The 16,399-nt window shown below is 43.9% G+C and overlaps 1 non-coding gene across 1 annotated transcript; it reads left to right on the plus strand.

The window, feature by feature from the left end:
- The first annotated feature begins 2,216 nt into the window (after positions 1–2,216).
- On the plus strand, positions 2,217–2,288 carry trnah-gug (transfer RNA histidin (anticodon GUG)). Its single transcript has one exon. It is a non-coding gene; the product is annotated as a tRNA-His (tRNA).
- Positions 2,289–16,399: the final 14,111 nt, after the last annotated feature.

Genomic DNA, 16,399 nt, shown 5'->3' on the forward strand with positions numbered 1-16,399 from the left:
TGCAGATGAGAGATCAGAGTCGAGAATGTTGTGCTGGGAAAGCACAGCAGATCAGGCAGCATTTGAGGTGCAGGAGAATCGACGTTTCGGGGAAGAGCCTGGTGAAGGGCACTTGCGCGAAAAAAAAATATTTTCCTGCTCCTGGGATGCTGCCTTACCTGATGTGGTTTTCCAGCACCCCGATCTCGAATCTTAAAATAGTCTCAGCCTATCCAGCCTTTCATTATAACTCAAACCTTCCACAGGCAACAAGCGTATATACCTTTTGTGAACCTACACCAGCTGAATAATATCATTCCTACAAATGGGCGACCAGAACTGGACATAATATTCCAGAAGACGCCTCATCAATGTCCTGCAAAACTTCAACATAACGTCCCAACTACTATACACAAAGGACTGAGCAATGAAGGGAAGTATGTTAATTGCCTTTGAACCATCTTGTCTTTTGGTAATGCAAATTACAAGGAATTATGTACCTGTACACCTAGCTTCCATGCTCTCCAACATACGCAAAGCCATATTATTTTTGCTGTACCAAATGCAATATCTTCCATTTATCCAGATTGAACTCCATGTTACATTTTTCAGTACAACGACTCATTGGATTAAGATCCTTTTGAAACTTAGATAATCTTCTCCACTGTCTACAATTCTGGTGTCGCCTGCAAACTTATGAAGCATGCCTGCAGTGAGTTCCACTGTTTTCTCATATAGATCAATGATTCCTATTTACTTGTAGTGGCCGTGAATTAGCAGTGTGCAGATCATACAACAGTTAGTCATGCAATTAACCATGAGGAAGAAAGCCGTAGACTGCAGGGAGATATCAAACAATTGGAAATAAAACTGGTGAAAGCAATTCATTCCAGGGAACTGGGTGATAATGAAGCAAAATTAAACTTCAAACCAGCCCATGCTCCAGTTATGTCACTCAGCTGTCTCAGCAAGATGCAATGTCGATTGCTGTTATTATAAACGGGAACAAATTTTCCCCTCTGCCCCGCCTTTGACTAGAAGCACTCCCAACCTCGGAATTGCTTACGCCTCTAAACCATCATAGAAACACCGCGCTTTCTCCGGTTGCATCACTTGAGCCATCGAGTATCTCTGCAACCTCATTCCCATCTTGATTTCAAGTTGGTTATTTGCGACTGCGCCACTCAGTTCCTCTGATTCTGGGGCTGGGAAATGGGCCCATGTGGCAGCAGTGGTTACTGCCTTGTGTGGGGAAACTCGTGAAGTAACCGATGGTAAACTGCATTGCTATTGAAGTATACATTTCAACAAAAAATTGGTAAAAACAATGACTGCAGATGCTGGAAAACAGATTCTGGATTAGTGGTGCTGGAAGAGCACAGCAGTTCAGGCAGCATCCGAGGAGCAGTAAAATCGACTTTTCGGGCAAAAGCTTTTCATCAAGAATTCAGGCAGAGAGCCTGAAGGGTGGAGAGATTAGTGAGAGGAGGGTAGGGGTGGGAGAAAGGAGCATAGAGTACAATAGTTAAGTGGGGGAGGGGATGAAGGTGATTGGTCTGGGGGGAGGGTGGAAGGGAATGGTGCAATAGAAGATAGGCAGGGAGGACAAGTCCGGACCAGTCATGGGGACAGTGCTGAGCTGGAAGTTTAGAACTAGGGTGAGATGGGGGAAGGGTAAATGAGGAAACTGTTGAAGTCCACATTGATGCCCTGGGGTTGAAGTGTACCGAGGCGGAAGATGAGGCGTTCTTCCTCCAGGTGTCTGGTGGTGAGGGAGCAGCGGTGAAGGAGACCCAGGACCTCCATGTCCTCGGCAGAGTGGGAGGGGGAGTTGAAATGTTGGGCCACGGGGCGGTGTGGTTGATTGGTGCGGGTGTCCCGGAGACGTTTCCTAAAGCGGTCTGTTTGGAGACGCCCAGTCTCCCCAATGTACCAAAGACTGCACTGGGTGCAACGGACACAATAAATGTTATTGGTAGATGTGCAGGTAACAAAAGCTGCACTGTCCCCGGAATCTTTGATGTTTTGTAGAAATCTATTGATCTCAGCCTTCAACACATTAATGATGGAATCACCACAGCCACTGGGGGAACCTATGTTAAACCGCCAGCCCATTCTGAGTTCCCACATATCTGCAACTGTTCGCTAAGCACTGATATCGTGCATTTGGTGCGCTGCCTAATATTTCTTATGACACTGTACTTATTGCATGCACTTAGCGTGTTCCTCTGTGGGCTGCCGTGATCGTATAGTGGTTAGTACTCTGCGTTGTGGTCGCAGTAAGCTCGGTTCGAATCCGAGTCACGGCAGTAATTGCTTTATGTGTCCCAGTCTTCTGTGAAGCCCACATGAATCAGTTGTTCTAGTATTTTGATTTCCTCCAAGGTGATTTTTTTTCCCTTCAAGCTCTGCCCTCTCACATCTCTGTGTTTCATATGTCAGAATTCAAATCCACCCGTTCTCAGAGATTTCTTCCCTCCTACGATCACTAACCGAACTTTCCATCCCATACCCGCATTTCGTTAATTTGGAGATGCTGGTGTTGGACTATGGAGTACAAAGTCAAAAATGGCCCAACACCAGGTTATGGTCTTACAGGTTTAATGGAAGCACTAGCTTTCGGAGCGCTGCTCTTTCCTCATGTGTTTGCGGAGTCATTTCCTATTTCACTAAGGTATTGCAGAATCTAACACTGACTCTCAGATTGATACCGATCAGTCTGTGTGGCTGGGGTCACTGTTGCTGGGTGAACGTGCCCTAACCCGACCATCGGGATCTGCAGATCATTTGATCCAAATGGTTACCACTGTTGTGAGATCAATGCTCATATCGCAGCTTTTACTGATATGGACCAGATATTATTGGGGAGGTCAAGGTCAGAAAAATGGCACAGAACAGTATCGGGGAAAAGTGACTTAATTGGATAAGATCAGTTTCACTGCTTTTCTGCAATGGCCAAGCGCTATTACCACTGAACACTGAACTGTTAATTCAGACACTAGGGACCCGTGTTTGACTCCACCATGCTCGGTGGTAGAATTGGGATTCAATAAATATCTGGAATTACGAATCTTATAACTCCTATATATCCATGTTCAATTGTTGAAAAAAAAACAAAACCATCTGACGTCATTTAAGGAATTAAACTGTCATTCTTACATGCTCGGGCCTCCATGTGACTCCAGACTCACGACAATATGGTTGAGTCTCAACTGCCCGCTGTGCAATTAGGGATACCAATCAATACTGCCGAGCCAGCGACGCCCTCATACTGTAACAGAATAGATAAAAAAAAGTTCATTCGTCCCTAGCAAGATTACTGTGTGCAGTTCTGCAATTCAGAGTACTGCATGGATGTGATCGCACTGGGAACGTTGCAGGAGAGATTCACTGGGATATTGTCTGGGCTGAAGAGTTTCAGTTGTGAGGAGAGATTGGACAGACTGGGGTTGTTTGTCGCCAAGCAGAGGAGATTGGAGCAGACATGACTGAGATGTACTAAATACTGAGGGATATGGATAGGATAGACTGAAAGAAGCTTTTGTTATTGATGGAGGGATCGAACACTGGGGCCAAGAGATTTCGGGAAAAGGCAGAAAGGTTTGAGTAGATTTGCGGAAAGGGTCAGAGAAGCGGATATCATTCTAACCTTAAAAAAAATTGAGATGTTAATTTGCGATGCCAAAACATGTCAGATTATGGGCTAAACGATGGAAAACGTGATTCAGGTCGTTAAGCAGTTGTGTTTGACAAGTGAGGCCATAACAGGCTGAAGGGCCTCCTTTGATGTTGTCATCCTCCACAGTATCCTGGTTAGTGTCCCCGCCCGTCACAGGGCTCATTTCTCCCCTGGGGGCATCGTCAAGTTTTAAACCTGTCGCTCTGTTCCCCAGTGAAGGTTATTCATGGCTGGCCTTCCATTCTCGATGGGACATATCACAGGAAGGACAGTGCTGTCTGAATCAATTGGGGTAGGGCTGCAGCCCCTGGGGAGACGGAGTGTCAGTGAAAGTGCAAACACGTAACTTCAGCAAACTGCACATTGTGTTTGTGTTGCAATGAAAACCATTATATAGAGTTGTTCCTGACTGATATGTTTATTTAAAGCAGGAATCAGAGGAAGAAAACAGAATAAACCTATTCAGATCTGAGCGCAGAGACATTTCCAGCAGAACTACTGAGGTTGTACAGCGTAGAACCGCGTTTGGATGCATTGAATTCGGGTTGGTGGGCGCAGCTTGCTTTCACTAGGCGGAGTTGCCAGTGTGTAAAGCCGTTACACATGATACAGATAGTGGTCAATGTGATGGTACATTTGCTCAGTGGTTCACACTGCTCTTAAGTCTGTAGGTTAGGTGGATCGCCCATGTTATATTGCGCTGATGTGTCCAGGGAGTGAATTCAGTAAGTTTAGTGAATTAGCCATGGGTAACGCGGTGATAAGGTCAGCAGTCACACGATGCCAGGTTTTATTCCAGCAGGTTTATTTGAAATCACAAGCCAGAGGGCTGCGGGGATAGAGACGGGAGCTAGGTCTGGTTGAGATGCTGTTCAGAGTCTCCCTATAGACTCGATTGGCTGAACTGTACTTTCTGCGTTGTAGGGGGAATCTGTGATTCAATCAGAGAGGACACTGCCAGCATTTACTGGGCTGCTAAGACATTGGAGACGATGCTGACGGTATTTAGTGGGGATGGAATTTTATTTATTTGTGTTTTGGAAAATTTGAAACTAAACCAAGGAAAACCGAATGGAAGTTTTCCAGAGTATATGAGGTTTGGAGAGAGTAAATATGTGACAAATTGACTCTTTCAAGTTCATAAATTTCTGAAGGTCAAGATTTCAAAACCATCGATGTAGGACAAAGACATAATGGGAGTAGAATTTCTGTCACTCAGACAATCCGTTTCCAAAATATTTGGAAAGGCACATTTAGAGTCACAGAAGCAGTGAGTTTCAACAGGTGAGAGATAGCCTGTGGCCAGGTAAAAGTGTAAAGGAGGGTGTAGGGGCTAGAAGGTGCGAGGAAACAATATCTAATTTGGACGACTTCAGGTGCAAAGGAATATCGGAAACGTCTGCAGCTGAGTAAGATTCAGCAAAAAAAAACTCATAGTTTTGAAAGATTTCTATTAATATTCCACATGAAGCATTATAAATGGAACTGAGCAGATTTTGTCTATTGTCTAGGACAGCTATTCCATAATGAATAGGAAGTGACCCGTCTCTTGGAGATCGAGTTCCTGCTTTAATCCCATGCCTTAAAGATGGGAGGACGATCGCCATGATGTTGGGTTCATTTGATACCCATTGAAATCTGCCAAAGTAACTGAGCATCAAAACTGCCATCTTGTTTTGTAGTTCAACCTTCTGTTTTTCTCATCAGTATTTTCTTTAAGCTGAAATAAATTCGGAGCAAAATTGAATGCAACATTTAACGTGGAGAATCTTGCTCTTGCCCTTCATTGCACCGGAGATTTGTGATAAATCGATACCTCATCAAAGTCGAAATAAAGCAATTTGATTCTGTTGTAAGTTACATTGGGATAATGAAAAGGAGTGCAAACGTTTCTTTTCTCCTTTCATTCCATCTTGACGTTCTATGAATTTACATCGAATGAAAGGGGTACGAATAAGGAGAGATCAGGTGCAATAGTTTATCCAGTGGGATTGTGAATTTTAATGTAACACTCCACACAAAGTTCTGATCAGTATTCTTAACAGTCAATTGAATTGGAACCGCAGAAAACTTTTCCAATGAAACGAATTTTTCATTATTTCACAACCTTTTGCTATGTGAATCATACCGCGATCAATCATCCAGCGTGATCACCCAGTTGGCAACAATATTAGACCCACCAATTTTCTTTAGCAATCACAACATCTGCACATACCCATCGTCGGCGTGCCCAGTGCCATTTGTTGTATCCAGGTCACAGCACATTTCCTGGTCGTGAAATTATGAGCTTAGTTCCTGATCTGTCTGATCAGTTTGAGAAACCTTTTCTATTACTTCATTCCATCCCCTCAGAATTCTAAAGGTATCAATCAATTAGGGCGTTAGACCAAATGATGTACGAATGGAAGTCGGCCATTCAGCCCATTGAGTCTGCTCCACCATTCAACGAACTCATGGCTGATCTGATAATCCTCAACTCCATTCTCCAGCATTGCCACGACAAAGCTTCATAATCTTTCTGGTTAAATATCTGTCTGGCACAGTTTGAAAATACACAACAACTCAGCCTCAACAACAATTTCGGCAAGGAATTCCACCGATTCACTGGATCCTGAGCAAATAAATTACTCCTCATTTCTGAATTAAATAGGCAATATCTAATTCTTAGTTCATGTTCTCTGGTGCTCTCCTCATACCAGAGGGTGAACCACCTGCCCGTCTCTACCCTGTCAAGATCCCATGAATATTGAACGTTTATAAATGTTACTATGTGATTATAGAGCTCCCCTCCCTCTCCTTTGTTTCAAGGAGAATAATCCCAGCCTAACCAATCATTCCACGAAGCTCCATTTTCTCCAGTGTTGACAACATGTTCATTAATCTCTGCTGTCCCCTTTAGCGTCCTTACATGTTATTAAGGCAGGTGGAGACATTTACGTGAAGAAACGGTTGAAATTTCAAGCACAGACGACAATTGGATCTTGAAATCAGACAGTGACTGGAATCAGATTGGTCCACACAAGGACGAAATAGAGTAATGATCACGTTGACAAATGAGAATTTAATCATATCTCATTGACATTCAATAACTTTACTGTAAACAAATTACCCCGTGTAATCGTCCACAGAGCTATTATTTCGGGGGAGAAAACTTATAGAAACTGGCTACATAAACACTTTGACAACAATAACATGCTCTTGAGACATTTTTTGATTATAAACTCAACTCTTTGTTCTGTGAATCCTACATCGTTTGCAAGGCACAAATGAGACGTGGAATATAACTCTTTCCATTTGCCTAGATGGGTGTAACTTCAATAACACTTAAGGAACTGGACACCATCCACGACAATGCAGTCAGTTGAGTGTACTCTCTTCAACACCTGCAATATTCATTCCCTTCACCGCTAAGGCACAATTGCAGCAGAGTTCACCAACTATAAGATGCACTGGAGTAAGTCATTCGGGCATTTTTGACAACCTTCAAAGCTCAACAGCTGTACTGACTATAAGGACAAGGTTGGAAGATGCAACAAAACGCCACCGTTTTCAAGTTCCCCTCCAAGGCCCATAGCACCCTGACTTGGAAAGGAATCAGTGAGAAACTCATTAGTGAAACGGCCTTGATGGGCAAAGTTGCATACTCCAGCCTTCCATCTTTTATCTTACAATTTTAAGAAAAATGTTGACTCATGCCGTGACCAGACTTGTGCTCAGTCCTTTAGCTGTTCCCTGACCTGTTGGTTACTAAAGTTCTGCTATCATCCACAGCCTGTGGTCAACAATAGAAAATATCTGAAAATCCACTCAATCAACTGACTCCCCTCAAGATTAGAGTGGTGTTGGAGAAGTACAGCAGGTCCGGCAGCATTTGAGGAGCAGGAAAAAATGAACGTTTCAATCAAAAACCTTCATCAGAAATGAGACTGGGAGCACATGGGATGGAGAGATAAATGGGAAGGGGGTGGGGCTGGGGAGAAGGTAGCTGAGAGTGCTGTAAGTGGATGCGGGTGGGGGGTGAACATGATATGTCAGAGAAGTAGGTGGAGTGAATAGGTGGGAATGAAGATGCACAGGTGGGACAAGCCAGGCGGACGGAGTTGAGCTGGAAAGTGGGAACTGGGGTAAGGTAGCGGGAGGGGAAATGAGGCAACGGGTGAAGTCCAAATTGATACCATGGTGTTGAAGGGTCCCGAGGCAGATGATGAGGCTTTCTTCCTCCAGGCATCGGGTCGTGAGGCAGTGGCGATACAGGAGGCCCAGGACATTCATGGCCTCGGGAGAGTGGGAGGAGGAGTTGAAATGTTTGGCCATGGGGCACTGGGTTTGATTCTTGCGGGTATCTTGGAGATATTCTCTGAAGTGTTGTGTGAGAACACATCTCCTCTCTCCAACTCAGAGGAGACCGCATCGGGAGGACCGTATACAAGAAATGGCATGTGTGGAAGTGCAGTAGAAACTTTGATGGATGTGGAAGCCTCCATTAGAGCCTTGGACAGAGGTGAGGAGGTAGATGTGGGTGCAGGTTTTGCAATTCCTGCAGTGACAGGGAAATTTATATTTCCCTCCCCACCCCTATCCACTTTTCACAAAGACTCTTTCCTCCACGACGACCTAGTCAAGTTCACGCCCTCCAAAAACCCACCCTCCCCACACGGCACCTTCCCCTGCCATCACAGGAATTGCAAAACCTGCACCCACATCTTCCCTCTCACATCCTTCCAAGGCTCCAGTGAGCCTTCCACATCCATCAAATATCCTTGTGCACTTCCACACATGTCATTTATTGCATCTGTTGCTCGCCATGCGGTCTCCTCTACATTGGGGCCAACAGACACATTCTCGGAGAGCGCTTCAGAGAACATTTCCAGGGAACCCGCAAAATCCAACTCCAACGCCCCATGACCAAAACCATCAATTACCACGTCCCCGACTCTCCCAAGGACATGCAGTTCCTGGGTCTCCTCCACCGCCATTCCCTCACCACCAGACGCCAGATCTTCCACCTCGGGACCCTCAACCCCAGGGTATCAACGTGGTCTTCACCAGTTTCCTCATCTCCCCACGGCCACCTTATCCGAGTTCCAAATTTCTAACTTGGCACCATCCTACTGACCTGTCCGACTTGTCTATCTTCCTTTCCATCTATCCGTTCCACCCTCTTCTCCGACCAATCTCCTTTAACCCCATCTCTATCCACCTCTTGCACTCTCAGCTAAATTCTCCCCAGACCCAGTCCTCCCGTTTATCGCTCCACCCTCGAGGCTCCCAGCTTTATTCCTGATGAAGGGCGTTTGCCCGAAACGTTATGTCTTTCTGCATCTCGATGCTGCCTGACCTGCTGTGCTTCTTCAGCACCACTCTAATCTTGATTCTGATTTCCAGCAGCTGCAAAACGCACTTCCGCCCATCTGATTCCCCTGTCCATTGATCTTGAATAGGCCGTTGCTAAAGTTCCAGCATCGTTTCCCTGCTTTTATATTCCCACCTCCGGTCAAGAACATCGAGACCACTTGATCCCTTGTCCAATCACCTTGAAACATTCGTGAATGTCTACTCTAATTTCTCTTTTATTACTTTAAACCACTCAGTATTCACACTTTTCTCATTGTGCGTCCTCAAATTCATTATCACCCACTTCACTGGATTGAATTCCTTTCAGCGCATTTTCTTGCCAATTGTTTCCAATCTCCCTGCAGTCTATGGCTTTCTTCCTCATGGTTAACGACATCACTAATTGTAACCTGATTTGCAAACAGCTAAATGATGTCCACGACAAATAATTAAAAATCGTTGACCTGTATGAGAAAACAATAGAACTCAAAGAAGCCATGGTTCATCAGCTTGCAAAGGACAGCAGAATTGGAGACTGTAAAGAAGGTGATCTAAGGTTCCAGAAGGATCTTAATCCATTGCGTCTTTGGGCTGAAAAATGTCACATGAAGTTCAATCTGATAAATGGAAGGTATTGCATTTTGCTACATCAAATATTAGTAGTGCTTATACAATTAATGACCGGCATTGCATCGTGTTGTGGAACACGGAGGCCAGGAATGCAAGTACATAATTCATTTTAATTTGCTTCATATATAGACAGAATGGTTTAAAAAATGTCATCTTGCCTTCGTTGCTCTGTCCTTTGAGCGTAGGAGTTGGTACGTTATGTTGAAGTTGAATAGGATATTGGGTGATGCCTCTTCTGGAATACTGTGTCCAGTTCTTGTCACCAAGTAATAGCAAGGAAATTATTCAGATGGAGTAGGTTTAGAACAGGTATATCAGCGCATGGCGAGTGGGGAAGGTTTGTCTTATAACGAAAGGCTGGACAGACTGAGAATATTTTCACTCGAGCACTGGAGTTTGAAAGGCGACCTGATAGAAATTTATAAATTATTGAGAGTTCGGCTCGAGTTAACTGTAACTGTCTTTTCTCCAAGGAGGGGGACTTCAAGACGAGAGGGCAAATGTTTAAAGTGAAAAGAGGGATTTAAAATAAGACATGAGAGGCATTTTTTTTAACAGAGGATGGTTTATGTGTGCAATTCACTTCCTGAGGCAGTGATGAATGAAAGTACATTTACAATATTTACAGGATATTTGGATCGATAAATGAATTGGAAAGTATCAGTGGGATTAACAAAAGCTATTCATTCATGCCTAGTACATAATTTATTGCACAGAGGGAAGTTCAGAATCAACCACGATATTATGGATCTGGAATCACATACCAGCCAGACCAGATAAGTATGGCAGTTTCCTTCCCTATCAGGCATTAGTGAATCAGATCTACAACAACTGATTCAACATCATCATTAGACTCTAGGTATTTGTTGAAATAAAATTCCAGCATCTGCCATGCCAGGGTTTGAACCCGTGTCCACAGAATTATATCTGGACATTCATATTAACAATGCAGTAATAATATCACAAGGGCATTATTAACCCTCAGCAGTTACAAGAGCCATCAGATGCGACTCATTTAGTTTGGCATTATGTTCAGTATGAGCTTGTAGGAGTGAAAGGCCTGTTTTCATGCTGTGTGAGTCTATGACTTTGACGCTATGAAACTGGCAGCTGGTTGGGATTAACAGCAGCGTTGACAGTTTAATTGATCTCCATCTGGGATATGTAATCTTGCTGGTAAATCTCGAGGTTCTTCTGCTCATTGAGCCCTTCCCATACACGGGAATGTTGAATATTCTGTCCCTAGTTTGACTGAGTAGATGAGTTTCCACTTCAGCAGGTAATTGAATCCCGCATTGCCCTGGTTTCTCTGTGATATCGGTGTCTTTGTATCTACCCAGGATGAACGATTGGTTGAAATCATATTAGCGCAGATGTAAGTCCCGTTGTCCATGTTGTGAATGTGTTTTTATTCTTCCTGATACACCCACAGGGTGTGGATGTCGCTGGTCAGGACAGCATTTGTTGTTCATCCTGATTCGCTGCTGCCTCGCTGCTCGAGAGACATGGATTCGATCCCAGTCTCGTGTGACTGTGTGCAGTTTGCACATTCTCTCTTTGCTTGTGTGAGTTTCCTCCCACAGTCTGTAGGTGTGAAGGTTACTGGGATCAGTCATGGGAAATGAAGGGGAATGGAATCGGTATGGAGTGTGTGTCTGATAGGATGTGCTTCAGAGGGATAGTGTCGACTGCAAGGGCTGAATGGCCTGCTTTCCCACACGGTTTTCATTCTCGGATTAAGGGTCAGCTATTTTGTTCAGGTCCTGGAGACACAAGTAGGCAGGATTGGGTAAAGATGGTAGCATCCCCTGTATAAGCGACATGTATAAATGGGATTGCAGGAAATTAAAGGCATGTTCTCTGTTCCTGAGATCAGGCTTTCATTCCAGGTTTTATTCATCGAACTTTAACATTACCAGTTCCGTGTGTGAGTCCCCAAGGATGAGTAGTTTATTATATAACCACAACACCACCTTCTCCAGGTTGCAGTATTTATTGGGAACAAGAAGCTGATTCTGAGTTGATGCGAACAAAAGCAGATGAAAATTTCAAAACCACTGACCCAAACAGGAAAATGAAATTTCGAACATTGTCACCCCAAAGTTAAAGTCTCCACACGCTTAAGATGCGCCATTCGGCTGTCTCAGCAACATGTAGTGTTTATGATCATAATATTATAAATGGGGGCAAGTATTCCCTTCCGCCCCGCTTTTGACCAGGAGCTGTCCCAACCTTGGAAATACATGTGCCTCTCTCCTGTCATTCCATCCCAGTTTCCAATTGGATCTTCGTGCATGCTTCACACAGTTTCTCTGATTCCGGGTCTGGAACTGGAATGATGTGTGATTGCATGCAGCAATTGGTCCTGCCTTGTGTGAGCAAAGTGATGAAGTAGCCGATATTCAAATATAATGCTATTGAAGCATACGTTTCAACAAAATTCTGCACTCTGCCAAGAGTTGGAGAGTTTCGTTAATCCCATTCTCCTGTCCTCTCATTCATGGAATCTCCACAGTCTCTGGGGACGCTAAAGTTAAAGATTCGGTTCATTCTGCGTTCCCACATGCCTGTCGCTAAGTCCTGATATTGTACATTCTTCCTGACATTTCCTCTGCTACCATACTGGTTGCAGTTTATAAGTGTGGTCTGTGGAATGCTATAACCGTTTAGTAGTTCGCATTCTGCATTGTGATTGCAGCGACCTCAGCTCGAATCCACAGCATGGCGGTCAGTTCTCTCAAAGTTTTACTTTTGGTGTAACACGGTCAGAAATTAATCGTTTTTACAAGACAATATTCTCCGAGGTGATGATCTGTTTTCCATCGAATTTTGCTCTCTGATATTTCTGCGTTTCATGTATCAGGATTTAAACCCAAAAGTTCTCGAAGATGTCTCTCCCTCGCACTCTCCCTAACTCTCTTTTCCGTCCCTCATCCCATTTGACTGAGGCATTGCACAATCTAACATACACTTTCACGTTGATACCATCCAGTCTGTGCCGTTTCTCTCACTGTTGCCCCAATCTCTTCATTGGCACCTTCAAATCATTCGATCCGTTTGGATACCTTGGCAATGAGATCAATTCTCTTTTAGCAGCTTTTACTAACATGGACAAGAGATTATTGGAGTGTGAGGCTCAATAAAAGGGCATAAGGAATAATTGGGGAAAAGAGACTCTATTGGAAAAGATCCGCCATGAGGGCTTTCTGCGATAGCCTTGTGGTATTATCGCTGGATTGTTAACACAGCAAAGCCAGGAAATATTCTGGGCAGAAGGGTTGGATTCTCACCACACCACGATGATGATAGTATGTGAATGCAATAAATGCCTAGAATTAAGAATACGTTGTCTGAAAAACCCATGTGTTTCACTGACGTCCTTGAGGGAAGGAAACTACCGTCCTTAACTGGTCTGGCGTCCACGTGACTCCAAACCGGAAGGCAATAAGTGCTGCAGAGCCACCCCCGATGCTGTTAAAGAATAGAAATATGTTCATTCGGCTCAGTGCTAGAATTTTCCAGGGATGAGATCGCACTGGGAGAGTTGCAGGAGAGATTCACTCGGATAGTGTCGTAACTGAAATTGTACATTGAAAAATACCTTGATTGTTTGCTAAGTCTCCGATCTGTTAGAATGACCATGTGAGCTTCACTTCTTTCATATGTAAAGTGCAAAACATTTTTATTTTAATGTTTCATTCTCAGGTGAAGTTTAACAACTGGTGTCTGCCCCCATGTGCTGCTGTCTGCTCCATAATGTTTAGAATGATTCTAATTTATAAAAATGAGTTACCAGAGACTTACATGGATTCATGCAGTTTTTGAGCAAAGTACAATGTAACTCTGCAAGTACAAATTCACCCCACAGACGTATGTGTGTGTGTGTGTGTGTGTGCACGCGCGCGTGCGCACTCGTGTGTAGGAGGGTCTCTGTTTGTAGATAGGGCAATGCGATCACCTGTACTGTGACATGAACCCAATGACCATGGGTACCGAATTTAGCTATCAGTCTCTGCGGGGGCACTTTTAGCTGCTGCCTGTTCCGAAGACCGCCTTGGAGAATTGTCACCCAAAGATCCGAGGTCGAATGTCCTGGATCACTGAAGTGTTCTCCAACTGGGAAGGGGAACACCTGTCTGTTGATTGATGTGCAGCGCCCGTTCCATTGCTGTCGCCTCTGCTCAGCTTCACCAATGTACCATGTCTTAAGGCATCCTTGTCTGCAGCATGTTGTTTTTTTAGATGAGCATCAGTCTAAATATTATGGCATGGACTAGCACCTTCAACATATTATCTGTGCTGACACTAACTGGTAAAGTCCACCTGAGAATATAACTGTTAAAAGAACGTTTTTCGATTTACATAAGAAAGAAATGAACCTAACATAGTCATTCTAACATATGGAAGACTTAACAAGCAATCAAGGTATTTTTCCAATGTCTAATTTCAGTGACATGACACTGTAACCTTTCGCTATAAATTCTGTACCTTACCACTGTGTACTCCACAGCCACCTGATGAAGGAGCAGCTCTCCAAACGCTATTGCTTTCATTAAACCTTTTGGACTATGACCTGGTGTTGTGCAATTTTTAACTTCGTATAAGAATGCGGATCTCACAATTAAAATAGAGACAAAGAAGCATTTATTCTCTCAGACAGTTCTGTATCAGTGGACTTTCTTGTAGCAGAAGGCTCTGAGGAAGTGTCATTAGGTGTAATGAGGCTGAGATCGGTAGATCTTCAAACAGCAAAGACATTAAGCGTTATGGCGAAAGGCAAGAAAGTGCAGTTCAAGGTTATCAGATCATATATGAAACCGTTCAATAGCGGAACAGACTTGGTGGTCTGAATGGTGACTATGTGTTCCTAAAATTGTGGGCCTTAATATGAAGCTGCAAAACCGACCTGAGTAAAATGTGCCAAATTTAAAATAGCGTGGTCCCCCGGAGCACTGAGCCGAGGTGCAATGTACAAAGAACAACACACAAAGGGCAGACAATATTGGGTCATTGATCCGTAGTGATCAGTATACCAAGGTAAAAAGGAAAAACGATATTCAGTATCTACATTGAACCCTGCTCCACGAGGCATGTAGTTAACTCTCACAAACCACTATTCCCCTTCCGTTTTCCTGACGCCCCCTCCGTTCTTGTTTTAAACTGATTGAACGTCAAGCAATTGCTGATGACATTGCTGATGTGGAACTGTAGCATATAGAACATAGAACATGAGAGTGCAGTACAGGCCCTTCGGCCATCGATGTTGCGCAGCCCTGTCATACTAATCTGAAGCCCATCCCATCCACACTATTCCATATACGTCCATATGCCTCTCCAATGACGACTTAAATGCACTTAATTTTGGCGAATCTACCACCGTTACAGGCAAAGCATTCCATGCCCTAACTACTCTCTGAGTAAAGGAACTACCTCTGACATCCGTCTTATACCTTTCTCCCCTCACTTTAAAGTTGTGACCCTCTTGTTTGCCATCCCCATACTTGGAAAAAGACTCTCCCTGTCCACCCTATCTAAACCTCTGATTATCTTTTATGTCTCTATTAAGTCACCTCTCAGTCTTCTCTCCAACGAGGACAGCCTAAAGGCCCTCAGTCTTTCCTCATAATACATTCCTTCCATACCAGGCAACATGCTAGAAAATCCCCTCTTCACTCTTTCCAACGCGTCAACATCGTTCTTATAATGCAGGACCAGAACTGTTGACAATACTTCAAATGTGGCCGTACCAGATCTTTGTACAGCTGTAGCATAACCGTCTGATTCCAGAACTCAATCCCTCTATTAATAAAGAACAAAACACTGTTTTCCTTCTTAACAAACCTGTCAATCTGGGTGGCAACTTTCAGGGATCTGTGTACATGGACACCGAGATCTCTCTGCTCATCTGCACTCCCAAGAATCTTACCATTAGCCCAGTACTTTGCATTCCGATTACTCCGTCCAAAGTGTATCACCTCACACTTGTCCACATTAAACTCAATTTGCCACCTCTCAGCCCAGCTCTGCATCCTATCTATGTCTCTCTGCAACCTACTACATCATTCGTCACGATCCACAACTCCACCGACCATAGTGTTGCCTGCAAATTTACTAACCCACCCTTCTAAGCCCTCCTCCAGGTCATTTATAAAAATAACGAATAGCCCTGGACCCAACATCGACCCTTGCGGAATTCCGCTAGTAATTGGACACCAAGATGAACATGTTGCATCAACTGCAACACTCTGTTTTCTTTGAGCGAGCCAATTACTGATTCAAACTGCTATGTCTCCCACAATCCCGTTCCTCCACATTTTGTATAATAGCCTACTGTGGGAACCTTATCGAACACCTTGCTGAAATCCATATACACAACATCAACCTGCTTACTCTCATCTACCTGTTTGGTCACTTTGTCAAAAAACTCATAAGATTCGTTCGGCATGACCGACTCTTTACAAAACCATGCTGACTGTCCCTGACCAGAATATTCTTTTCTAGATGATTATAAATCCGATCTCTTATAATCTTTTCCAACACTTTACCAACAACTGAAGTGAGACTCACTGGTCTGTAATTACCAGGGTTGTCTCTACTACCCTTCTTGAACAAGGGAACCACATTTGCAATCCTCCAGTCCTCAGGTACTATTCCTGTAGATAATGATGGTTTCTAGATCAATGGCACAGGCTCGGCAATCTCTTCATTTGCTTCACAGATGATCCTAGGATAGATCCCATCCGGCCCAGAAGACTTGTCTATTTTCACACTCTACAG

This window comes from Chiloscyllium punctatum, chromosome 50 (assembly GCF_047496795.1).
Source record: "Chiloscyllium punctatum isolate Juve2018m chromosome 50, sChiPun1.3, whole genome shotgun sequence".
NCBI classification, from domain to species: Eukaryota; Metazoa; Chordata; class Chondrichthyes; order Orectolobiformes; family Hemiscylliidae; genus Chiloscyllium; species Chiloscyllium punctatum.